The sequence below is a fragment of the Perognathus longimembris genome, chromosome 6 (genome assembly GCF_023159225.1).
Source record: "Perognathus longimembris pacificus isolate PPM17 chromosome 6, ASM2315922v1, whole genome shotgun sequence".
Classification (NCBI taxonomy): Eukaryota; Metazoa; Chordata; class Mammalia; order Rodentia; family Heteromyidae; genus Perognathus; species Perognathus longimembris.
This window is the reverse complement of record NC_063166.1, coordinates 31,294,012-31,321,238: the sequence shown is the minus strand read 5'-3', so window position 1 is coordinate 31,321,238 and position 27,227 is coordinate 31,294,012. Positions and strand designations below refer to the sequence as shown.

The following is a 27,227-nucleotide window of genomic DNA, read 5'->3' as shown; positions in this document are numbered from 1 at the left end:
ACAAATGTTTAAAAAAGCGATGGATAAAGAGACCTTTGGACAATAGTTTAAGACTTAAGGTTTTTTTTTAATTTCTAAAGCAACTCTTAGTTATGTGACCTTTCAGAAACAGTGGAGTAGCACACCTGAAACTTCTGTATACTTCTTTTATGATGCTTGGGCTTCATATTTAGGTGAGAGTTAATGAGGCAGATGCCCTACACTTTGGTGTCTTCTAGGAAAGACACTTTTTCCTGAAACTGTTTGTAATTTGGGGGTTATGGCATACCAGTCAGTTGCTAATGATTTTTTGGGGGGAATTCATGAAAGAGCCAGGAGCCCTGAATGTCCTTGGTTGCTCAAAACCTTATCATTTAGGAGTATTATGGAATGGGTCTTACAGGCTAGAATAGATTTTGTTGTTGTTTTTGTCTTTTGGTGCTGGTCCTAGGGCTTGAACTCAAGGCCCGAGTCCTTGAGCTTTTGTGCTAAGGCTAGCACTCTACCACTTGAGCCATAGCTCCACTTCTGGCTTTTTGGTAGTTAATTGGAGATAATAGTCTCATGAACTTTCCTGTCCGGCCTGGCTTTGAATTGTGATCCCCAGATCTCAGCCTCCTGAATAGCTAGGATTACAGGCATGAGCCACCAGTGCCCGGCTTAGAAAAGGGTTGTTAAAGAGCAATCAATTGCACCAGTCCACTCTAGGAGATGGGTAGCTTCCTGAAGGGCTGTGGCAGAGATCTCTCTCTCTGCATACTAGCTCTCATTTCAGCAATTTATCCTCTCACATTTGTAATTCTAGCTACTCAGGAGGCTAAGATCTAAGGTTCATGGCTTAAAGCCAGTCCAGGAAGTCAGATCCATGAGATTATCTTCAACTGACCAGCAGAAAGTCCTAAATCGAGGTATGGCTTGAGTGGTAGATGCCAGCCTTGAGTGAAAAAGCCAACAAAGAGCAAAGACCCCGAGTTCAAGCCCCAATATTGGTGCATGCACACACCTACATATACACACAAGTCAAGTACACGAGTGAGGCTGCTACTAATATGAGGGATCTTGGGTCATCTAATTTACTTGACCATGTAAATCTTCTGCTAGCAAAACTATTTTATCACATTTGGTTATGATTCCCTGTGGATGAATGCCATGAGCTTGAAAGAGGTATTGGAAGGGGCTGTGGACTAGGCCATTCATTGCTCTAGACAGAAGTCTAGAGAGGTGGTCAGTTGGTGGCAGGTTGGTCACTAATTGTCACCCAGCCTATGATGACCAGAAAGGCCGAGAGAAAAAAATCGGTAGTGAGCAAACCCCAGTCAATGCAAGCATGAGGGATTATTAGAATCCTTCCATGGACCAATCCACCTGTCATTGAGGAGGTTTTGTTTCAGCCTTGAACACTTATGTATGGTACTGTGTTCTGCTAGTGCATATTGCAAAACCAAAGCTCCAGCTGTTGAGATACTGCTGTAAGATTCACACAGCTGTGGATGACAAATGGGATTTAAACCTATTTCTTTGAACATTCCCAGGTTCTGTCACCACATTAGAGTTGCTTGCACCCTCCCCAGCCCTCTCTGTGGCAGGTACCCACCTCTCGTCCACTGTATCCAGGATGACCAGTGGTTCCCTAGGAATTCTGGAAAGGGAAGGCAAAGCAAGGTCTGTCTCAAAAGCAGTGTCAGGGAAGACTTAGTATACAGAGGGAGGCGGAATGGGTAGAGTAGGGAACTGAGCACAACTGGTAGCACTATGAGGGGTTCCACCTGGGCAGAGTAGGGAGTTTGGGGTATGAGAGGATGAGGCATTCCAGCATTTGGTCACAGCAAGGCAGACCTGTGTCCTGCTCTGTGGAGACTGAGGTAGCCTGGAGAGGTCCTGAGTTTGTGCTGGATTTGCAAATCTCCTAGGATGATTCCAGAGGGAGCTTGAATGTCTCGGTCCCTGCCTCCCAAACGATTGTCTCGTGGGTGAAAGGCCCTTTCTGGGCAGTGGGTGCATCAAGGGCAGAAGTCTGGTTTCCTGACATTGCTCCACCCTCCTAGCATGTCTGCCATCGCCCAGGCCCCACTGTCGCTGCTCCCAGATCTTGGTGACTCTCTTTCCCCCAGTGAGTTAGGCTTGTGGAAGAACTGAAGTGGAAAGCACCTAAGGGGATAATGGTAGGGCTGGGGATTTCTTGGGGCTGGTTGCTGGCAGTCTTGAACCCTAATGTTTCCCTGATTCTACCTAAGGGGCGTTTGTGGTCCTGGAGCTAGTGTCAGGACAGGAGGCCACTTTTGGAATGCTATTCTGGACATTCTTGTTGGAAGATAAGCCTTGAATCTGTGCTTTTGGTCCTTCCTATGATTTGGTATGTACCCCATTGCCTGAGCTAAAAGCCTTCTCAGGCTAGAATGGGGAGAAAATGGAACTCTGTCCTCTGAGTTTCTTGGAGGCTTCTGGGTGACTATGGAGAACTAGGATAGAGGCCAGAGAAGAGGGACCGGGGACCTGGCTGCTTTGGACTTGGTAGTGTATGAACCTGAGATAAGGGAGGTGAAATTTTCTAAAAGGGAGATTCAATTTAGGGCTTAGCGTGGTGGTAAACACCTGTAATCTCAGTTGCTTGGGAAGAACAGGTCATAGGATGGTGGTTGCAATCTACCATGAGTGAAAGTGTAATACCCTATCTAGAAGATAACTAAACCAAAAAGGCCAGCATGGTTAAGTGGTACAGAGTTCCTGCCTGGCAAGTTCAAGGCTCTGGAGTTCAGATCTCAGTGCCATTTTAAAAAATGTTTTTACAAGAATGTTATCAGGTATTTGACAGCAGAGGCCTGCTATTGAATCCTCTGGGAAGTTTAAGATTATGCACCAGGCAAAGGCAAGAAATCCCCCCAAACTTCCAAAGTATACTGCTGCTGTGGAGGTGTGAAGATACATTTGTATTTGTGCCCCGTGGAACTCAAGATTTCTTTTTTTTTTTAATGGGGGGCAGATAATATACGACAAATGTATTAGAACTCGTAGTCCAACTTTTAAATATGTGTGTGTATATGCATACACATACTTGTTCAGAGGTACATTTGTAGAGTATATACATTATTCTTTCTCCAAGTTGCAACATGTTTACTGTGCTGGAATGGGAGGAGGGTAAAACACAAGGCCTTGCGATGCTGAACAAGTTCTCCACCTGGGAGCTCCAGCTCACAAGGTTGGGTCTTGTTACCTGCCTCTGAACTCTGATACAGATGACTGAGTACGTTGTGGCACCTGGGCATTAGGTGTGCTGGGGCATTAACGTGAGCACACAATGGGGTGCTCCTGGGATATTACCTTCTCTCCTCCCTTCCTTTCTTTCCACCTTCTTCCATTACATTTTAAATTTTTATACTTATATATGTTTTAAATACATATTTCACTCTAAAATAAGTTTAGAGTTTATAAAACTGAGTCACTTATTTTTTGTATATGCCAGTAGTGGGAGCTTGAACTCAGAGCCTTATCGCTGTCACTTAGCTTTTTTTTGGAGGTCTATCACTTGAGCCATGTCTCCAATCTTTTTGCTGCTTAATTGGAGGCAAAAGTCTTTCAAATTTGTCTACCAAGGCTGACTTAGAACCTTGATCTTCAGATTTCAGCCTCCTGAGTAGCTAGCGTTACAGGTGTGAGCCATGACTGCCCAGCTGAAGTTACTTTTTGAAATGGTTTGAACTCTTAGGATGGGAGAAAAAACACAACACGAAACAAAAATCTGATTATTTTGCAACACCAGGAACTGAAATTTCCACTTATCTCCCCTATCAAAAAGAAAAAAAAAAGCATTTCTAAACTTTTGGGGGAAGAAATAGAGCCTCATTAAATGTTTGTGTGTGATCTGCCACATCCGTGGAGTTGGAATAGCGAGCACATGGCTGTGTGGGGTAATGCCCGGCTCCTCTGCCTCCCTGGAGCCCCATTAGGGAAATTCTTCTTGACCACATATTTTTGTGGTGATTTTATGTGAAGACAGAGGGAGGAGGTAGGTGCTGACCATGTTGTTTAACAAGTGGTGGTACTGATGTCCTGATAGGGATGAGTAATTGCAACAGAACACACCACATAATCAGTAACTTTATACCTCGTGGGGTGCGCAGAACTCTGCAGGATACTCTGACAGCTTGAAAGAATGCGAGCACATGCTTCCAAGAATTTCTTGAAACAGTTTCACAACATTCGTGTGAAAGCTTTAGTGGGAGGTTGAAGGATTGACTGAGCCGAAAGCCCAAGCACAAGTAGGGCTTTAGGAAACACACTGGACGCGGGCCCTGAAGGGCTCCTGACTGAAGCCCTAAGCCTTTAGTGAGTTGTTAAACAATTCTTGGCCTTGTTGTTCTCATTTGTAGAAGAATGGGGCTGAATGGATCATTCTGGAATTCTCTCTAGGGCTTTAAATGTTCCAATCTGTGTTTATTGCTGATCCTTGTGGCTATAAATGGCCTAATTTATTGGAGAGGCTGATGGGCTGAACTATGACACATAGTAGGTGTGCTGCCTCCTGAATTCAGATGTTTTTTTCTGATGCCATCCCACCTGCTCACCAAGCACTGACAGAGGCACCAGTGAGTTTTTGAGTTCAAGCTGTACCTTAGAAGTGTTTCAGTTGGCCTCCATCCACTGCATTGACCCCAGAGTTAATGCGCAGGCCATCCCGTGTGCACTCATTCTAATGATCCTAAGAGGATATTTATTCCTTGTTACTGTCATGAACTAAGAGCTTGATCAGTGGAGGGGAACGCCTCTATAATGGACTCTGACCATATTGCTGGAGAGGCTGAGTCAGAATTCACAGAATGGAAAGTTCCAGTGTGTCAAGCACTGCCTTGGCCTTTTGTTCATCCATTTATTGATTCACTTACAGATTCTACAGCTAACTGATTGGATGTTTTCATGTGCTGGACACTGAGAGAGGATGCGGGAAAGGCAAAGGTCTTGATCCCTAAGCCAGAGGATGAGAGAAATACCAACTGGCTTTTCTTAGGCACATCCTCAGGGTGTGGTCAAGGATAAGGCATCTTGGCTCCTACAGCTGAATTTTAGCTGAAAACCAAGGGCACTTGGAGGGCATTGAAGTAAGGAGGAATAATTCCACCACTGTCGTTGCCTTGGCAACAGACACTAGTGCTGAGAGTCACCATGAAATGAGATGTCATTTCTTTATTTCAGTAAGAGCTGAGCCATCTGCTTCCCTCTGTGTGGCCAGCTGGAAAACCACAGCACAGGTGCCCAGTATCTGCAGCTTAACTGGGGGTGAAAGAGGTCATTTAGGACCTGAACTACTGTTGGTCAATTTGCCATTTTCCAAATGTGCTGAAAACTATAGTGGCAGTGTTAAGAAAGATTATGGTTTTGTTTTTTCAAGAGAGGATTCTAAACAATTGAGAATATTCACTGAATGCAAGGCCAAAGGTCTTTTTACATTAAGTGGCCTGTGACATTCTAAGAAATATTTGCTGTATTTTTCCTTTTTAAAAATCATAGTTTTCTTTCTTACCCTCATCACAATAGCTCTGGGGTTATTAAAAATAGGAAGAATAAAATGAGTCTAATAAGTCAGTGTCATTTGCTCTTAGAATTTCAGTGGGGTTGAGGACAGCGAGTAGTGGGTATGGAATTCTAACTGCAGTGTTTGGTAGGTGGTAGAGACTTAGCACTCATCTAGTTCAAAGAGGTAGTGATCTACCTCTGGCCAGTGGTAGTGCCATAATTGAGCATAGGTCCTTCACCTTCCAGTCTAAGGTCCTTTTTCCCTGCACCCACAGAATGTACCCTTGGAGTGCTCCTGTCCTACTCCATTTTCTACAGTAATAACCTAAGCTCAAAGGCTAAGTCCTTTATCAAGAATAAATGCTGACTCATCATGACTTTGAAGCTTGGGAAGTTCAAGCTCAGGTGGCCACATCTGGTAAGACCCTCTTGCTGGTAAGAACTCAGGGTCCCAAGTAGGTCAGGGTATGACATGGCCAGACCACTGCCTGTCCTGGCTCAGGTCTCTCTTCCTCTTCTTGTAAAGCTACTATCCCATTGGAGTACAGTCCCAACTTTCTGTTCTATTTGGTTTTTATTGTGCCAGTCCTGGGGCCCGAACTCAAGGCCTGGGCACTGTTCTGAGCATTTGGGCTCATCAAGGCTAGTACTCTACCACTTGAACCACAGCTCCACTTCTGGCTTTATGATCATTAAGTGGAGATCACAGTCTCACAGATATTTTTCTTTCCTGGACTGGCTTTCAATTGCAATCCTCAAGTCTCAATGTCCTGAGTAGGTAGGATCACAGGCATAAGCCACTGTCACCTGGCTGTTTTTAATTTTATTAACATCCAGAAGGGGGAGGGGGGAAGGGGGAATGAGAGAGGAAGTAACAAACAGTACAAGAAATGTACCCAAGGCCTAACATATGAAACTATAACCTCTCTGTACATCCCTTTGACAATACATTTTTTAAAAAACCATCCAGAAGGTCCTACTGCTCAATCACTGTAGTCAGATTAACTTTCTTTTTACATTACCCTTTTTATGGTGGGGATAAATTAAACATGATAGTGACATTTAAGTCATAGCAGCTCCTAAGGCTTAAGAGATTAACACAGCACATTGACTGAGACCCCTAGTTTTCCTCAATAAACCTTAAGGTATTATTTTCTTATTTAAAAAAATATAGGGGCTGGGAATATGGCCTAGTGGTAGGGTGCTTGCCTTGGAAGCATGAAGCCCCTGGGTTCGATTCCTCTGCACCACATAAACAGAAAAAGCCAGAAGCGGCACTCTGGCTCAAGGGGGAGAGTGCTAGCCTTGAGTAAAAAGAAGCCAGGGACAGTGCTCAGGCCCTGAGTCAAACCCCGGGACTGGCAAAAAAATACGAAAACAAACCAAACATAGATATACCATGGGATGTTGAAGATCTGAACATTTGTTGTGAACACACATAAACATGTATGTTCATTAATAAAAATGAAGATTAATAAAATGAAGTTAAATGAAAATTAAATATGCCATTATGAACTTATATGTCTTAAGCATGTGTTTAAGACACAAAACATCACTGATGTAGACCTTTGGCTAAACCAGAGATCTCTTAAGTCATAACACCTCTCCTTATCTCCAAGGATGACCTTCATAAGGAATTTTGAGGGTCACATTGCTGCTGATGTGGTTGGTCTCTATGATATGGAGACTGAACTTGTATTCGTGAAACATCCAGAGTACCCATGACTGCTTTTTGGGTCCTGATTTTTTATTGTGATATTGGAAATCAGGGCCTTGAACTTGATATGTATGAGGCACTCTACCACTTGAGCTATGCCTTAGCCCAGGATCCTGTTGTTTTTCCTCCAAATCTCTTGTATTTTCAGAAAGCATTATGCAGAACTTGCTTCTGTACCTAATATCTCCATTTATCTTAATGTAACAATACTGATTTTAGTTATCTCTTAATGAGTGATATGGACTCCCCAGAAGAGTCCAGGAATTCCTCCTATTCTCCACTTTTCTTGCTTTGGCCCCAACTTTTAACCAATTGAGCCTAGCCTGGAATATTTATTAAAGGACTGTTACAGATGCTTCAGTATGCAGGTTAAACATCTCTAATTTGAAAATCTGAAATCCAAAATGCTCCAAATCTAAAACTTTTTATAGGTTGACATGATGCTCAAACAATCTGGGTTTTGAAATAGTCCACATTTTGAACTTTTAGGGATGTACAATCAGTAAAGTCTGTGCAATTATTCCAAAATTTAAAAAAAAATACAGACCTGAAACACTCCTGTTCTCAGCTTTTCAGATAAGGGCTATTGAAATTGTATTAAAAGAAGGATGAACACATGGAGTGACATGAAGCTAGCTAGTCTGGTTCTCATATCTAGTTTGTCTCTTCTGCCCCAGGATAAAGAATGCTACCCAAAATAATTAGCACAGGTTTAGGCAAGTCACAGCAGAGGATCACAAGAGCCCAATAGCTATACCCTTATGATCACATAAGATGATGCTAAGTGAAATGAACTCCATTTTATGGAAATGATTGTTATATCACAGTTGTAACTACTTTCAACATCCCTTGTGTATCTGTAGTTTCTACTATTGACGATGTTCTTGTATCACCTTCTTGTGATTGTATCTACACTATCTCTGTAATCTTATCTGAGTATATTGGAAACCGTGTATACTGGTATTAGAATTAGGAAATTGAAAGGGAATACCAAAATTGAGAGACAAAGGGTAAAATAAGAGAAACAACAACAAAAGCAAAACTTGCAAAACTGTTTGGTGTAAGTGAACTGAACACCTCAGGGGGGAAAAGGGGGAGGGGGGAGGGGGGTATGAGGGACAAGGTAACAAAGAGTACAAGAAATGTATCCAATGCCTAACGTATGAAACTGTAACCTCTCTGCACAGCAGTTTTATAATAAAAACTAAAAAAAAAAAAAGAAAAGAAAAAAGAAAAAGAATACTACCCAAGGAACTGCTTAGTGAGTTAGCCCCCTTCTGATTTCCAGTCTCCTGGGATGAAGAACTTCACATAGTCAGTCAACTATGTAATCACTAGGGCTATTTATTCAGTTGTTTGCTCTCCAAGAAAGCAACTGTCTTGTTATCTGTCTCATTTCCCAATTTTGTTATGGGTGGTCTTTAGAGTCAAGCAATAGTAAGTGCAAATTCTTCTATATTAATATTTGATTGACATAGAAAACTGATCAGGCTTGTGTTCCATTTTCCTTCTTATAACATGAACAAAGAAGATACAAAGGAGGCATTGAAAGCTGGATGCCAGTGGCTCCCTTTTGTAGTCCTAGCTACTCTGGAGGCTGAGATCTGATAATCATGGTTTGAAGCTAACCCAGACAAGAAAGTTTATGAGACTTATTATTTCCAATTAACTTCACAAAATCCAGAAATGGAATTACGGCTCAAGTGGTAGAATGGCAGTCTTGAGCAAAGAAGCTAAGGGACAGCATCCAGGCTAAGGCATAGCTCAAGTGGTAGAGTGCCTCATACCTATCAAGTTCAAGACGTGCCAAAACTATACAGGCAATATATAACTTTTGGCTTTACCAAGAACATCTCTAGACTTTCAAAGCTCCCCCTGGATACCATGTGTCAGTAGCATCTTCTCCAGTACAGGTACTGAAAAATGGATGGTGCAAAGGAACTGAAAGCCAGCTGGTGGAAAATGATGTTGCCTTTATCTAGAGGACTTCTGACATTTGCCACTTGAAGAGAGGCTGAGAGCAGTGGGAAGCTTTGGTGACCATTAAAACAAATGCCCTCCCATAAACCCAATCAAGACTTTGATCTTTCTGAATAACTAGCAAAAGTCAACAGGAGAAAAAGCTGGAAGGGGAGCCTAAAACCCTGGTAAACCCAGAATTACCAAGGTGTCCTCTGGTTGGGAGCTGGGAGAGCTTTGGGAGTAACTCCCGTGGCATCGTCATGTGCAGCCCAGACACTGGGCTCTGTCCGAGTCATGAGTTCCTTTGTGCTTTCTTTAGCTTAAAGAGCATGCGCAGTGATGGCATTACCCTTCCCAAAATGAGTAAGTATTATAAATTACCCGCTAAGTTTGATGATACCCTCCTGAAGGAGGGGCACCTTCATAGGGATGGCCTGTGTGACTTTTGGGGATTATTTAAAATAATTACTTGCTAACTACTCTTACCCATTAGAGCCCCACATGAAACTGTGTAGAGAGGTGTGTGATAGAAGACCTGATGTATCTTTGGGGGACTGGCATCTTAGAGCAGGGGGAAGACTTGGAATGGAACCCTGCAAGTTTAGGATCTTTCATATGAAATGCTGGAGGCGGGAGCGGGGGGCGGGAGGAAGAATGAGGATCCAGGAATGTTGCAGATCTTGCAGGCTCTCAGATTTTGGAATATTCACGTAAGTGTTCTAGGGTAAGTATGTTCAATTAAAATTTACAGGTTGCTCCAAAATTCAAGTGTGTGTGTGTGTGTGTGTGTGTGTGTGTGTGTGTGTGTGTGTGTGTGTGTGTGTATTGGTGCTAGGGATCAACACAGGGCCTTGTGCATACTTGGCATATGCTCTACCACTTAACTACATCCCCAGCCTCTCAAACCTTTCTCCTCTCCCTCTTTCATCTGAAACTGTTTAAGTATCACAGCAGCCTTCAGAAAGGTTTTGATTTCAGAGCAGACCTTGGATGCTTACCCAGCATAAAAAAGAAATTTTATATGACCAGCATAGAGAAAAAAATGTAACTTTAAAACATTATTACTACTTGCAGTATTTGGAGGTTGAACTCTGGCCTTGTGCTTTTTAGGCAGTGCTCTGCCACTTGAACCACCTGGAGTCTTTTTGCTGACCGTCCCCCCTTGCCACCCCCCACCCCGCCTTTCTTGGTAAGCACTAGATCGGTTCACATCTCCCTAAGGAACTGAGTAACTGAGAGAACCCATACTGGTGACAATCTCACAGATATAGTGTGGGTGCCTGAAAAACCTGATACTTCCCAAGGATCAGGTGAGTGACCACTGTACCCTCAGGGGGGCGCCCTCATTACTCCCTCCACTCCTCACCTGGATACGTTTACTCTCTGATGAAATTTAACTTTCAAATAGCCTACTTACAAATACTGACAATAAACCCAGTATAGTAGCTTCAGTCTGTAATCCTGGCTCCTTAAGAAGGATCATGGTTCCAGGTCTGGGTGAAGAGTTGGTGAGAACTTCATTCCATAAAACTTCATTTCATGAAGCTGGGCATCATGACACATACTTGTCATTCCCAGCACAGGAATCATAAATAGTATCACAGACATAGGAGGCCAGACTGGGTATTAGACCTTAGCCAGATGCTGGTGGCTCAGGTCTGTAATCCTAGGAATTCAGAAGGTTAAGATCTGAGGATCATGGTTCAAAGCCAGCCTGGGCAGGGAAGTCCATGAACCCATCAGAAAAGTGAAAGTGGCACTGTGACTCAAAGTGGTAGAATGCTGGCCTAGTGAAAGAGTTCAGGGATGGCGCAAAGGCCCAAAATGGGGGCAAAAAAGACCCTACCTATTGGAAAAATGAAATAAAATAGAATTAGGGTATGGTTCCAGTGGTAGAGTTGTCTGCCTAGCAAGCAGAAGGCCCTCAGATATTCATACTCCAGAACCCCCACAAAACTGGAAAAGCTCATACATAGATCCTTCTGGTCTCCCAAGGGTTCTCAGGTACACTATTCAGTTCTTCTGCATGTGGCTCTTAAGAGGCCATTATCCTTGTTTTAGAGATGAGAAAAGCAATATAAGGAAACAGGTGGTATTTAAATAGCAAAGAGATGCTCAAGATGGGACCTATTAGTGACACCCAGGGGTGGGGGGGGTGTCTGGGTCTTTTGTTGTTGGTGGTGGTGGTGGTAGTTCTGGGGCTTGAACTCAGGGCTTCATGATTGCTCATCTGGTACTCTACCACTTGAGCCATGCCTCTAGCCTGGCTAGATCTTTCTTGTGGCATCTGGTAAGCACGTTTGGATGCATAAATGGTCTTTCTTGCCTGGAACTGCAGGTTGCCTTGAGAAATCGATCTGTGGCTCATTCTACCTTCAGAGGCCATATGTGGTTAAGCTTGAGTTGGTATGAAGATCTCAAGAGCACATATATGCACACAGCCATTTATTTCTGTACTTAATTCCACTAAGCTATAGTGCTAATTTGTCATGGCCCCACAAGTTTCTCACACTTTCCTGTTTCAGAGTACAATTAAACCCCATATCTGCTGATTGTGTTGCTGCTTCTACAATGTTTACTTGGCATAATGATGCTTCTAATTCTTTTAAAAACTTGGTTTACCTTAATTTGTTTTTTTGGGGGGGGCAGAGGGGTTGCTTTTACTAGGACTTGAATTCAAGAGTCTGGGTGCTGTTCCTTAGCTTTTCTCTTAAGGCTAGTGCTTTACCACTTAAGCCACAGTTTCACTTACAGCTTTCTTGGTGATTAATTGGAAATAAGGGTTTGAGAAACTTTTATGCCTGGATTAGCTTCAAACTGCAATCCTCACTCAGATCTCTGCCTTCCTAGTAGTTAGGATTACAGGTGTGAGCCACCACTACCTGGCTATTTTCCTTCATTCCTTGTGCTTGTTTCCTTGGTGTTGCTCATGCTAGGTAAGCACTCTACTATCCCCATTCCCTTCATTCTTGGAGTAGCATGAATTCTTTATGTCCCAAACAACTTCTGACTTAGTAAGGGATCACTGCATATTTATATACAGTGAGTAAAGTGATCCTAGTTTTAACCTGTGTCTCTTGGGAAGTTTCTGATCCCCAAACAGCACACCACTCTGTGTCACCATCTTTTATTTGCCCATTAAAGCCATCACCACGGTGGCATCTAGTCCTCTCAAATTGAAAGCTATTCATTTTATTTAATCATCACCACATTTTTCTAAGTACAGATTGAGCATACCTAATCCAAAATGCGCTGAAATATGAAACTTGGTAAGTACTGATATAAGGCTCCGAATTTTCATGTTTTGGAACATATCTGTGTTTTCAGATTTAGGGTGTTTAACCAGAAAAGTCTGTGCAAATATTCCAAAATCTAGGTGGAGAGAGAAAAAGAAGCCCTTTTAGTTCCAAGCTTTTCAGATAATATATAGCCTGTACTCTTATTACTTTGATTACTACTTTATAGATAAGAAACTGAGGCACAGAAAAGATTAATGTGTTCACATCACCAGTAAATGGCAGAACCTGGTCTCCTTCATAGTTACCACACTGCTGTCTACCAGATCCAAACCTGCTTGTTGGTGATGTGGGTCCAAGATGGATTCAGCTGGTCTCTTTTCTGTGTACTTTACAGATTCAGCGTCAAACATCCCCTGGCAACCCTTACCTGTGGGAGTAAGAGTGTGCAGAATGAGGGGTGTGGCTCTGAATCACCCATTGACACCCACTGATCAGGCATGTCTCATCCATTCATTCATTCATGAGCTGTTTATTGAATACCTGTTATAGGTCAGTATAAAATATCCCTGAAAGTTCAAGTGTTGAAGGCATGATCTCTGGCCTTTGATACAGTTGAAAGAGGACTGGGTGGTTGGATTGTGAGGGTGATAATGTCATTGTGAAGGTGCTTACAACTGAAGGTGCTGTTAGGAAATGGAGCCTCGCTGGAGGAAGCAGACCACTGGAGGTATGTCTCTGAATGCCAGTACTGAAGTCTGAAATCAGGAACTCACACCTGCTCAGTTTGCTTGCTCAGCAAGTGCTCTACCAGTTGAACCACTCTTCCTGATTATTTTGGAGATGAACTCTCACTGATTTTTTTTTCAACCAGGCTGGCTTTGAACTGTGATCTCTGGATCTTAGCCTCCTGAGTAGCTAGGGTTCCAGGCATGAGCCACTTTTGCCTGGCAGAAGAGTATATGTATCTTGTTCTGGGCCCCATTTCCCCCCTCGTTCTCTTCTCCTTGTTTGCCATGAATAGCCTCCTCCATCATGGCTCTTACCAATCTGTAATCTACCTCACACCAGGACCAAAGTGATGGAGCTAGCAAAGGACTTCAGACTGAAATGGCTGAAAATGAATCAGAAAACCTTTTTGTCCTTCAAGTTGATTGCCTTGGGTATTTCATCACAGTGATATAAAGTGAGCTGATAAAGCACTGTCAAGTATCAGGAACTGTGTACAGAGGTGCAATAATATAAATGCACATGGGTAACAACCTAAGAGTTCCATTACTGAGTCTAAGGACAGGCAGAGTTAAGTGTTGTACTGGAGCAAAGTTACTAGCTAGGCCTGCAGAGGGCTCCTGGAGAAAGAGTGTCTGGTGAGAAGCATGTGTCAGTGAGGTCTGGAGGACTTTGGAGAAGAGGAAGGTGGTGTAATAAGTGGGAGGTCTTAAAGATATCTTCAGGATTTTAGGGTGTAAGTGACTCTGGTGGGAGAGGTAGGAGGTGACCTGAGCAAACTGCATTTGAGAAAAGATCACTATGGTTTGCGGTAGAGGACAGACAGAAGAGAGGGGCTGAGTGGGTCAGCAACCCACTGAGAAGCTATTAGTAGCCGATGGAGAAAAACTGGTGTCTTGAATGACGGAGCTTGAGGGGAGTGGGTGAATCAGAGAGGTTTAGCAGGGGAACCAGCAAGACAGGGTGGATAATATGAAGGGGCCTGTAAGAAAGAGGTATAATGAAGGGTGAACAAATCAGCAGTGATACTCACTAGACACTGTTGAAAATGAACCATACAACTTGTCAGTGAGAATGGGAGGGAACACTGGGACAAAGCGAGGGAAGGGGTGACTTTGTCCAAAAAGAAATGTACTCTTTACCTGACTTAGGTAATTTGTAATCCCTCTGTATATCACCTTTATAATAATAATTAATAATAATAACAATAAAGAGGAGGGAGATAGCTAGCACAAAATTCATTTGTTTCACACATAGCTGATACATGAGCCAGAAGCTGATTTCAAACAATATTTTAATAATTTGGAGTATGCAGTTTGTATGTGCTGAACATAAACGGGACTCTGACCCAATCACATGAGATCAGCTATTTCCCTCTGTAGGGTTCCTATTGGTACTCAGAAATTTGCTGACTTTGGAGCACTTTGCGTGTTTGTGTGGGAATGTGGAATTGGGCATTGAACTTGGACACAGGGAGGTCAGTGATTACTGGGATCCATGGATAGAGAGAGGGATGCAGTCAAATTGGAATGGGTTGGAGGTGTGACTTAAGAGGTTGAGCTTGTACAAGGCAGCTTTTACGAAACCTGGCCAGGAGGGTGAGGAGAGAGCAAGGGGCAATGACTTGAGCGTGAAGGGAGTTAAAGTGTTTAAATTGTCCCTGGGAGGGAGCTGTTGACTATAAGAGACAGAGTGGATTACTGAGATTTTAAAATGGAAAAATAAGAGAACTTTGAAAATGAAATGAGATAACACATTAAGTGCCTAGAACAGCTGGGGCCCTGCCCTCCCCTGTGCTGGAGGTTTTTACTGGGTCCTTGCCCAGGTTCCACCTTTCTGCTCTGAATTATTTTTACTATGTGCATTTGTTGCTGCTTTGCCCTTAGTTCCTTTAAAAAAAAAAAAAGAAAGAAAGAAAAGGAAAGGAGAAGGTTACCTTCAATTAACATCCTCTCTAATACCTTTTAAAATCCAATATTTCTTATTGTCTAAGGGGATGTCAGTCTTCTGCAGTAATCTGTTGAAGTCACTTTCCAGGATCTAGGGGAATGTAAAATTTCCTGACATGCAGTCTTCCTGCTCTGGAATTCGCATGCAAGCCTAAAAATGTTCCTCTCCCTTTCCTTGTATCATGGATTACTTTTTCTCCTGCTTTCTATTATTAAATTTATGATTAACTTGCTTAGATTTCTTCTACTTGCTATCTAAATCCATATGATTTATTTCTGTTATTCTAGTCTCTGTTGAATTGACTGTCTTTAAGTAGAGCTTGCTGGTTCTGTGCGTGTGTGTATCTGTGTGTGTCTGTGTGTCCATCCATCCTGTTTACATCATGTGTTTGGTATCACAGTATTATTAGAAAATGAAGCTTTTATTTTAGTGTGGGATAAGGTTTAATATTCTTTTCTAGCCGGGCACTGGTGGCTCATGCCTGTGATCCTAGCTACTCAGAAGGCTGAGATCTGAGCATTGTGTTTAGAAGCCAGCTTGGAAAAAAAGTTCCCCTATGAGACTCATCTCCAATTAACCACTTAAAACTGAAACTCAGGCTAGCTGAAACTCAGGGACAGTGCCCAGGCCCTGAGTTCAAGCCCTATGACCAACAACAACAACAAAAATTCATTTTTAATTCATATATTTTTCCCCCCAGAGTTCCTTTAAAAAAAAAAAAAAGTTAACATGCCTGCTGAAATTCACTTTGTGTTTGGACTGCAAATGCTAGTGTTTTCTCTGAGCCTGGGAGGAGATCAAACACAGAAGAGAGACGGTGTAGTAAGTTGATCTTGGACTACACTTGGAAGTCATCCCCTTTGGCAGCTGGATGTCCAGCCAGAGCTTATAGAACAGCCCACGAGAGGAGAGAGTGGTTCCCACGAAAACACTCTGTCACCTCCCTCCCTTGGGATTGCATGGTTCCTTTCTTCTTCCCCTGGGATCCAGAGGGGACTGTGGAAGTGAAAAAAGTTTTGCATTTATTAATTCTGAGCTGCATTACTCCAAGAACAGGGAAAGCTTCGAAAACCTTTCCTATTTAGCAAGTACAATACAAATGAGTATCTTTAATCCAAAATGCTGGGGACCAGATGTGTTTCCAAGTTGGGAGTTTTGTTGATTTTGGATAGATATAGTATGATAATCTTGGGAATGGGACCCAAGTCTAAATATGAAATTTATTTAAGTTTCATAAATCTGTGTAACCTGATGGTGATTTTATGCAATTTTTTGTACACAAGAAAATTTTGTGATATGGAATTTTCCTTTTGTGGCACTGTATAGACACTCAAAAAATTGGAAGTTTAGGAGCCTTAGATTAGGACTTGTAAATCAAGAAAAAATAGTCACAGGGATAATAGAATATAGAATTCTGGACCAAATTGATTCTTAACTCTATTTTCAAGACCCGTTCTAAGTAGTTGGAACCATCAGGTTAAAGAGTATAATTGTCACCTGATAGCTTTTGGTGGTGACCTTCTTCTAACTCACAGTGTTATTGGAACAAAAGAAGATAACAGCTACTGAGTCAGTTACCCTTCTATAAAAATGATGTCAAAATGCACAGAATTGTTGCTGAAAAAAAATAGATACAGCCAAGTCTGCGAAAGTGGCTTTTTTGGTTCATGGCTTTGGATGCTTCTCATTAGCTCCCTTGGTAAGGTAGGAGAGAGTGCTTGGATGTAAAGTTCAGAATTGCCTTATACTTAGTACATTCTGCCATGTCTTATCACATGATTTGACATTGCCAGGATCTGTCTGAGGAAGGCCTCCTTGGCTGATGTTGACACCAGCAGAGAACCAGCCTGCTTTTGTTTGCAACTCAATAATCTTCTTAAAGACTTACTCTGTCTGCTGCTAGGAGGAACGCATGGAGTAGCCTAGCATTTTGTTGTGTCTTACAAACTTCTTTGGCCTTTAAAATAAGTCTGTTTATGGATGGGGGAGGACATGGCTGGAAAAAAAAAAAACACTTGTATATAAAACAGCTGTTAAGCGAATCTCCACACACTAAAATCAAGAGAACATGGAAGAAATATGGTGCTCAGAGAAGCCTTTTGCCAACTTGGAGCCTCCTGCAGAAAATAAATACAGCCACGCTACAAGTTTCTGGTAACTTAGTTACTGAAAAATAAATGGAGCTACTTAGACCCTTGAACCTTGATTTTAAAAAAAGAAAGAAAAGAAAAAAAACCTTCTGAATTCTACTGTGGTGATGTAGACGAGCCAAAGAAACTGCAGAATGTTTCTTTGCCCTTTTATTAAAGAGACTTGGAGATGCACTGGATAGAAGTGCAGGCTTCTGGCTGATGGAGAGCGAGTAGGTCCGTGGGACTCTTGTTATCTAACCATCTACAATCAAAGAAGAGTGCCCTGTAGCTGAGCTTCCTCTGGCTGGGTTCACATCTCTGTGGCTTGCATTGGTTAAGGAAGCTGGTACTTGATGGCTCCAGGAAACTAGGGGTCTTTCCCATGGATGGCACCTCTGCCCATCCAGCCCCTTCCTGAGCCCTCCTGGGAAACACCTGAGAGGATTCATTGCCTGTGGTATCAGAGTGTTGTCTCTGAAAAATGAAGTCCCTGTAAATCTTCATGGTCACACTTAGAGAATGCTGGTCGTGTGCTACAGATGTTTTACAGTTTATTTCCAAACAGCTGTTTTTCCCCTTCTGTAGTCTGTTTTTCTTTTCCTTTCTTCCCTTTTCTTTTTCTCTTTCTTTTTTTTTTTTTTTATAAAATCCCTCCGGAAACTCTTCGGCTCACATCCTTGGCAAAGCTCCCTAAGTAGGTCTCACATTCCGGTTATGACATGCCCCTGACCAGCACCTGTTCCTACCCACCGCCATCGATTAAACAGACTGCTGTTATGAGCGTTACAAGAAGTTGTGTGTATGTGTGTCAAGAGACAACACAGAAAGTAGGGAAAATGGCATCAGCTAAGAGAGCTCCTTTCAGGTGACTCTTGTAGGGTCAGAGGTCAAGTGTGTGTGTAGGGGTGTTTTCTTTAAGGTACAGTGCTTTGGCTTGTGCACCCTTTACACTTTACCAGCAGCCTCTGAGCATTAGAGATAGGATGGGGAAGACTTAAGATCCATGGATAATCCTTTAAATCTTAAGAGTTTTCATATCCTTTTCTTGTGATACTTTGCCTCAGTGCTGTCACAGGGAGCTCCATAGTGACTAGTCTTTTGAGTTGAGTCTGATTCCTACTGATCTTCTGATAAAGATATTGGGAGAAGACAAAGTCTAGTGATCAAGTGTGGTATTATGAAAGAGAACAAACGAATTGGGAAATCATTCCATGAATAAATGCTGGACTGGGGACCTTGCTCAGGTGGTAGAGCACCTACCTGCCTAGTAAGCACAAGGCCTTGAGTGCAAACCTAGTACCACCAAACACCCTCCTCCCAATCTCAGAACCCCAAAAAGTAAAAACAAAAAAGTGTAAATCAACTATTACCAAAAGTAAAATGTGTGTATGTGTGTGTCCGTGTGTTCCTAGCAGTTGTACATATGCAAATACACCATCTGTGCTGAAAACCATGCTTGGGTTTCTCTAGAAGCACTGAAGTGAGTCAGTGTCTGAGATGGAGTTACACCTCCAAAACAGCAATCAATTATTTAGGGATGAGGTGCTTAAAGCCGTGAGAGTGAAAACAATCCATAAAAAGCATTTGGCTGGCTCGCAAAAATCTTAGACAGTTGCAACACAGTCCTTGGCTCTGCTGCTAGATTTTTCCCATTCATGTACTTTTTTTTGACAGATGAATTGTTGCAGGCTGTGAGGGTGGGAGGGACCACCTCTGGGTGGAATCTGCAAGACTCCTCACTGGAGTGAGGTCTCTTGGTATACACCCTTGCTGTTAGCAAACCCAGGTGCTGTGTGCCTTGTGTGGGGTGCCATGTGGCCATGAATTATTCTCTCAATGCTAGCATGTTTTTGTGTTGCATTGGAATGAACTCTCAATTTAGTTAATACTGAACACTGGAATGTGTATTTCCTAACTCTTATGGAATGTTTATTATTTTCATTATAGTAATAAGATTCTTAGCCAGAATCCCCCAAAATGACTTGATCTTGACATTTCCTTTCTAAAGCTCTGTCTTTTTGCTGATAGGCCAGTTTGCATTCGTGTTTGGCATCACTGATTCCCCTTGCAGACTGCTGATGGTTGCAGAATTTTTGCTAGTTTGTCTTTTTCAGAAAGGGACTTGTGCTTCCTGCCTGGGCTCAAATTCATGATGCTCCCGCCACCCTCAGCCACTATTTCTTGGTTTTTAGGAATCAAGTTATTAGCTGGGCATTGGTGGCTCATGCCTATAATCCTAGCTACTCAGGAAAATGAGATCTGAGGATCATGGTTCAAAAGCCAGCCCAGGCAAGAAAGACAATGAGACTGTGATCTCCGGTTGACCACCAAAACGCTAGAAGTAGAGCTGTGACTCAAGTGTTAGAGTGTTAATCTTAACCAAAAAAGCTTAGTCAGCATTCAGGTCCTGAGTTCAAGCTGAGGAAGCTGAGATCTGAAAATCGAGGCTCAAATCCAGCCTGGGCAGAGGAGTCTGAGACTTTTCTTCAATTAACCACCAAAAAGCTGGAAGTAGAGGTGTGGCTGAAATAATGAGAATTCCATCTGTGAGCAAAAGCTTGAGAGCCTGAACACAAGCCCCAGTACCAGTGCACATACCCCCCAAAATAGAAATTTTTTCAAATAAAATATATAACAGGCAGTTGGAAGTGGAAAGAAAAATGAGTTTATAATTTAGATAATCTCACGTATTGCCTGGGTTGACCTGGACTATGATCCTCCTATTTATGTTTCCTACTATAAGTGGGATAACAAATATGGGATAATCACCATGTCCAGCCTTTTCTGTTGAGACAGGGTTTTGTGAACTTTTTCACCTAGGCTAGGCTACAACTGCGATCCTCTCAATCAGCCTCCCATGTAGATATGATATATATGTACTCCTGTACTCAGCTATTGATTGAGATAGGGTCTTAGAAACTTCTTACCAGGACTGGCCTCAAACTACAATCCTCCAAGTAGCAAGGATTACAGGCACGAGCCACCAGCACTTTTGACTGTTTCATTTGATTGTTTTGTTTTTGTTTTTCCCCCAGTTCTGGAGCTTGAACTCTGGGCCTAAGCACTGTACCTGGGTTCCTTTTGCTCAAGGCTAGTACTCTACCACATGAGGCACAGCGCCACTTTTGGCCTTTTCTGTGATTGAGATAAATGTCTCATGGACTTTCTTGCCTGGGCTGGCTTCAAACTGTCATCCTCAGATCTCAGCCTCCTGAGAAGCAAAGATTACAGGCATGAGCCACTGGAGCCTGGCTCTTGACTGCCTTTTATAGACATGTCCTTCTATCTTTTCTAGATGAAAAATGTTCTTTGGCTCTCATGGTCTTGGTCTACTCATGGGGTACCTTTGGGACCTGGAAGCCAGCTGCTTTACATACACTCTGCCTGCCCCCAAACAGGGCTGTGGGACTGGTGAGGTGTCTGGCACACCAGGGCTGAGGTGCTAGACACACCCCATCTTTCTGCCTCTGTTGAGTGACTGATTGCTCAGGTCATTTCTTCTGTCTATTGTTCTGAGTGACTCCTACCTACATGTCTGGTTCTGGTATTACCAATTGCCACAGTCAGTCCTGAACTTGGGCCACTTGCATATACACAGACACACACTTATTGATGTGTGTCGGTATGTGTCTGTGTGATACTCAAGTGTGTGTTCAAGGATTTTCTTCACAGGCCCTTATTTCCTTCCCCTTCTACTTGGTGAGAGTTTCTCTAGCATCGGGCATTTCCCACTTCTTCTTGCTTCTTGAACCACTCACTGCAGGCCTCTTGCATTTCTACATGTACCCTGTGTGCAAGCTCTTCACCACAAGTATTGAAGCAGCTCAAATCTAAGGTCTTTCATGATGCCTTTGACCTCCTTCCCCATCTTTGAAAGCCTATACCTTGCTTCAGCCCTCCCTGTAGAAAAGTCCCTGTGGGTCTTCATGCATCTTCCCTTCCCCTTAGCTACCCCATCATCTGGCTTTCCCTCCCTGTCAGAGGGTAGAGGGCAGAAGTGGGCTACATGAGAAGTGCTGGGGCCTTCTCCTTTCTTGTGACATTTTCCTTATCCTAATGCCAATAGAATCACATCTTCTCCTGCAATTTTCCTAGCTGATTTCAGCTATGAGGCACACTCCCTTTTTATTAGCTTCTCTCAGTTATCCAGGGGGAGGGATTTCCTTGTTACATTTCTGTTCACACTGACAAATACTCTAGTTGATGTTGCCCCTCTGTCACTCTCCCTTTTCCAAAACAATTTGGACATGTCTCATTATTCTATTTTCATAATTGCCATCTATTTTGACAGCCTCTTTCAATTAGTTCTCCCCTCCCCAACAGAGCCTATTTCTCTTTCCATGAACAATTCTAAAGCATTTCAGGGACACATTTGTCCCCTGTCTGTCTGTGACCACTCCCAGCTCCGTGCACAGCTCAGTGTTGTCTCCACACAGGGACATCATTCTCCCCCTCAGGTGTTTATGCCACCCAGTGTTGCATTTTCTCACTCCTTCTACACCTCTTGCAGTCACTGCTCTGGATGCTGAAGTGTTAACATTCTCTGCCCTCTGCCCGTGATGTGCTCTGCCTGTTTACCTTTATTGTAGTGTCACCTCCTTCCAAGGATTTCAGTGGTCGTGGAGCTAATGTCTCTTAACCTGGAACACATTCGCTTTTTCTCCTCCCACCCTGCCGTCCATGATTCAACAGGCAGGGAAGTTATTTCACCATTGTCCAAGTTCTGGGACTTGTCAGTGTTCTCTGCTCAGTGCAAGGTAACACTGGGTACAGTTTCCTAAGCCAGCTAAAAGCTTCATCTTGGGCTCATCCTTTTGTTTCTCTCTTCCCCGTTTCAGTGCCCAGATCTTATCAGTTTCTCTCCTTCAGGTGTTTCCCTTCTATGTACCGTGTGTGTGTGTGTGTGTGTGTGTGTGTGTGCTGGTACGAGGGCTTGAACTGGCACTCTACCACTGGAGCCACAGCTCCACTTCTGATTGGTTGTTAATTGGGTATAAGTGTCTCATGGAGGAATTCTATATGTTTTAAGTCATCACTAGGTTACTGACAAATCCTAATACACTGCAAATGCTTTACAACTAGCTGTAATACTATATTATTTAGGGAATGATGACAAGAAAATATTGTACAAGTTCAGTACAGGTGAGAGTTCTCCAAATATTTTCAGTCTATGGTTAATTGAATGGTATGGAATGTTAGTATACTACCACTACACTTTGGCAATTTGAGGACTATTTAGTTATAATTTTATTTTTATTATAGGAAGGCTCATGTTAATCTTCTTTTATGTACTTCTGTAAGTGTATTGTTAAAAATTCTTTGAAGTAAAATGTTTATATATAAAAAAAATAATAAAAAGTCTCATGGACTTTTCTGCCTGGGCTGGCTTTGAACCATGAGCCTCAGATCTCAACCTCCTGAGTAGCTAGGATTACAAGTGTGCGCTTCTGGCACCTGGTGTATTTGTGTATTAATCACTTTTCATCTAAAACACCAGTACCCTGGAATGTTCCTTAGACCTGACAGAAACAGGTTAGGGTTTTGGATCCTTCAGAAAAGCAGAACCAAATGAGAGATACACTAAAGAATTATCTTATAATTTTAGGGTGGACTGGAGTAAAAAATTCCAAATCTGTAGGGAAGGCTGCAAATGAAGGCAAGAATTAATGGTCTTGGGGTAGGATTTTTTTTCTTACTTGGGAAACCTCTGCTTTTACTCTTCAGGTCCTCAACTGACTGGGAAGCACCACCCACATTATTAAGGACCATCTTGGTCCCTTCAGCTCCACTGAATGTAGATGTTAATGTCATTTACAGAATTCTTCTCAGTGATAGCTAGTTGTGTTCAATTGCTCCACTGGAAACTGTAACCTACCTGCATTGACAGTTCTTATGGGCAGACGTTCCCCCAGCCAAGGTTTCCAGATAGGTATTCCTAGATATTGAAATGGCCTATATTCTCACCTGTGTAGCCTACTGGACTGTGCCCTAATAAATAAGAATACAAGTGACAACCAAGTGTCAGTGCATGTTTATTAGTCACAACATTGTTGCCAATGCTGATAATGAGGGAAGTGTGGGTGTGTAAGTGTAAAAGAGAGAAACAGAGAATAAGAACAAGTATGGGGGGATGGGGGGGCTTATTGGAAATCTCTGCACCTTCTTTTGCTTATATTGCTATGAACCTGCTGCAAACAACACTATTAAAATAAAATGAAAAGCTAGGCACTGGTGGCTCATGCCTGTAATCCTAGCTATTCAGGAAACTGAGCTTTGAGAATCTTTCTTCCATGCTATCCCTGTCAGGAAAGTCCATGAGACTGATCTCCAATTAACCACCAAAAAGCTGGAAATGGAGCTGTGGTGAACATTAGCCTTGAGCATAAAAGGTCAGGGACAGAGCCTAGGCCCAGAGTTCAAGCCTCAGGACCAGAAATAAGACAGGGGAGGGAGGGAGGGGACGAAGAGGAGGGGAGTAAGGAGAGGAGGAAGATGAGGAAGAAGAAAAGGAAGAGGAAGATGATGATCATATCTCATGAGGTTTTATCTCATTTGGGGTGTTCATTGGTTTTCAGGTGATTCGTGAGGATCTGCCTCAGCTTTATTTTCATCTTTCCTGGGGGAGGGGGTCCATTAGATGTACATTTCCCTAGCTTGTCCCCAGACACTGTACCTATAATGAAATACCTGATGCTGAATGCTATATATAGAAAAGTTGGCATGGGTGGTGGTCCACTCCTGTAATCATAGCATATTTGGAGGCTGATACAGGAGGATCACAATTTTGAGGCCAGCTAAAGTGAGGCACTATCTCATTTAGTTCACAGTTTGGGGGACTAAAAGTTCAAAACCAGTGGCTCCATTGGTAAATCCTTGGGGTGGAAGTCCCTTGGCTGAGTTTCATCATAATGGTGAGAGAACATGGAAAATTGACCACAAGAAAGGAACCCAACTGGGAATGTGACCTAGCGGTAGAGTGCTTGCTTAGCATGCATGTTGCCCTGGGTTCCATTCCTCAGCACCACATACACAGAAGAAGCCAGAAGTAGCGCTGTGGCTCAAGTGGTAGAGCTCTAGCCTTGAACAAAAAGAAGCTCAGGGACAGTGCCCAGGCCATGAATTCAAGCCTCAGTACTGGCAAAAAAAAAAAATGAACCCAGGACAAGGGAAGAAGCCAGTCTCACTCTGACAACTTTCTCTCTAGAAAACTAACCCAGAGGTCCCATGAGAGCCAGGTTGTCCCTTTCCAGGACAGTGTGTATAACAACCAATCATTGGGCCCTGCCCAGTTCTTAAAGGTCCCATCACCTCTCAGCACTAAAGGCCAAGCTTCCTACCTGTAAATCTTTGGGGGACAAACGATACCCAACTCATAGCAATCTGTGTCTATCTTGACCCTTATCCCTTAATCAGTCAGCACCTGCTTCTGTAATCTGGCCATGCCTTTTTAGAGCAGCTGGCTACATACATATCAGCACATTTCATTCTTGAGCAAATGGGGGAATATACCAGCCTTGTCCCTCACCCTCAGGGTCTCCATTCACTCAGATTTTCCCAGTCAGATCTGCTGCATGGACATGAGACGAGTGGATGGGATAGAACCTGGAGGTGGAAACCACCCACATTGCCTTTGCAGAGGGACCAGTGAGGGCCTGGGTTATGATAGGTGATGGTACCAGTGGAGATCTGGAGACTGTTTAAAAAAAATAGCAAGTCCAGCTACCATGACTTTGTGTTGAGTGAAAAGAGGAATGTGCAATAAGAGGTGAAGTGTTGAAGATGAGTCCTAGGCATATTATCTTCAAGGTCTTGACTATAGGTGGAGATCTTGAGTGTATGGGTGGATGGTGGTTGTTCAGAACTGAGAGCATGATGGGAAACAAATTAAAGGACAAAGTGATATATATTGAGTTTCAAAGATGCATGAAAAAGATCAAGAGGTTGGAACTAGATGTGACATTTGCAGGAGAGGTCAATAATAGCAGAACAGATTCTGGAATCTATAGCCTATAGTAATAACTAACACCACAGAATGGGCAAGATTGGTCTGAAGAATATAGGTAGGGTAAAATATGGTAACTGGGTTAGATCAGGACACTGATGGTGAAGAGGATCCTGGGAAGGAGGCAAAATGGAATAAGAATGGTGTTCAGTCCCAAGAACTGTGATCAAGATTGTTGCATTGTTGTACAGAGAGGTCCTGAAGGAAAAAGTCTGCTGCCTAGACTTCCAGAGGGAGTTGCTTGGTGGCCTGAGGGAGGGAAGTTTTGGCAGACTTGGTGAGGACGAAGCTGGAATGTTGCCATCGTGGCCGAGAAAGGGTGGTCCTGATGTTGCTGGACACACACACACACACACACACACACACACACACACACACGTTTTTCCACCTTGCTCCCCACATTGTTGCTTTAAAGCATAGTAAATGACATTTTCCCTTCCATATACATAGCAATATTAGTTCTGGGCTTTGTCTTGATGCTGGAATATCTGAGATAATTTTTCCTAAATTCTTACAGACACTCTGTTTAGAGAAAAATTATCTTTATGGCTTGAACATCTCAGCTCAAATACTTTGTGAGAACGTTTTGCCAGAAAAAGTAACACTTATCATGTGTTGTTCATTTTTTTCTTACTGCTTTTCTATCACCTATTTCTATACTAGTTAGTATATAATTAATACATAGTGGGCTTTTATTTCATAACAAGATTTACTCTGTGAGCAAACAAAAACAGATTTTTCTGGGTAATAAATTACTGTATTCAAAACAATAAAATGTTTATATTTACATATTAGTGCACTAGCTCTGAACATGGTCATCTTATTCAGAGTTATCTGAATCTGGATACTTGGTTTTATTTTAAAGTACTTCACAGCCTTTTGACTCATAAAAATAACTCCAGTTAGGTTTTAGAGGGTTTCCTTTTTGACAAGTGCTATTTTTTGTTAATATAAACGCAAAATTTTGGATTGAAGTCTCATCTTTAAAGAATTATTGATTAAAGTGCCATCTCTTCATAGTATGTGTCACCATAGGCCACTCAATGCCATTATGTGGAGTATTTGTTAAAGCCCCAGGGAACCTTGCTGTGACTACCACAAATACACAGCATCACACTCTTTGTGGAGATGACATACTGGAAATTTCAGGTGGTGCTTATTTTTAAATGTATGCTCTATTTAATGTGTCCTTAAGTTCTCAGACTCCAAAATAAATCCAGCATAGGCATCACCCCTGTTCTATCCACTATACAAAACACAGGCTGTTAACACATCCCAAGCAGTAAAATGTATAGTCATTTTGACTTTCTTTTGGCATCTAAGCTAAGGCACTAAGATTCTAATATGCAGTGTCATTTAATCTTATTAAGTACTGAAGGATTCACTGAGTGAAATGTTAAGGTTAGGACCTGGCCTTGGCAAACTGGTCATGCTTATGAATCATACCAGCGTGAAATTGAATTTTACGTGAGAAAAAACAAGAGTGGGTGTTGAGAGGGAGTCGTAAGCCACCAGACTGCACATGGCAACATTTTACTATACGACTGTACTCAGTGGATGTTATTCACAAGTGTACCTTTGATTAATTTTTCTCCCTGGGTCTGTAAATCTCTTTCTTGGAGTGCAAATTGTATGAGTAGTAAGTTCTGCATGCCAAGCAATGGCTTGGTTCGTCATTGACTTAGACTTGAACTTTATTAAATACAGCAACAACAAAAAAGTAGGTTTCTGCAAGTCTTAGGGCCACTCAGAATGAAAGTAAAAAATATCTGAGATTCTGCATTTTAATTTCATGTGCATTTTTGTACTAAGTAGTCTTTATGATAATTTGTTCCATCCTGGTGCATTGATTGAGATGCAGAAACTACGAATGGAAACAATCAGACATGTTCTCCTGCTTATCTTCTCTTAGGAGGGAATGACTTGTGTGTGTCATTGTATTTTGGATCTTATGTTCCTCTTGCATTCTTTCTTTAAGCTAATAAGCTTTTGGAATTCTCTAGCAGATAATC

At 42.4% G+C, this 27,227-nt stretch overlaps 1 protein-coding gene and 1 long non-coding RNA gene across 2 annotated transcripts in view; one reads left to right on the top strand and one right to left on the bottom strand.

The window, feature by feature from the left end:
• Positions 1 to 27,227, top strand: part of Bmp6 (bone morphogenetic protein 6) — a 162,804-nt gene that overhangs the window by 50,291 nt on the left and 85,286 nt on the right. The window lies entirely within an intron of this gene.
• Positions 1,710 to 27,227, bottom strand: LOC125353049. The gene is made up of 3 exons (XR_007211243.1): positions 25,594 to 27,227; positions 14,463 to 14,472; positions 1,710 to 1,720 (listed from the first exon to the last, which is right to left on the bottom strand). It is a non-coding gene; the product is annotated as an uncharacterized LOC125353049 (long non-coding RNA).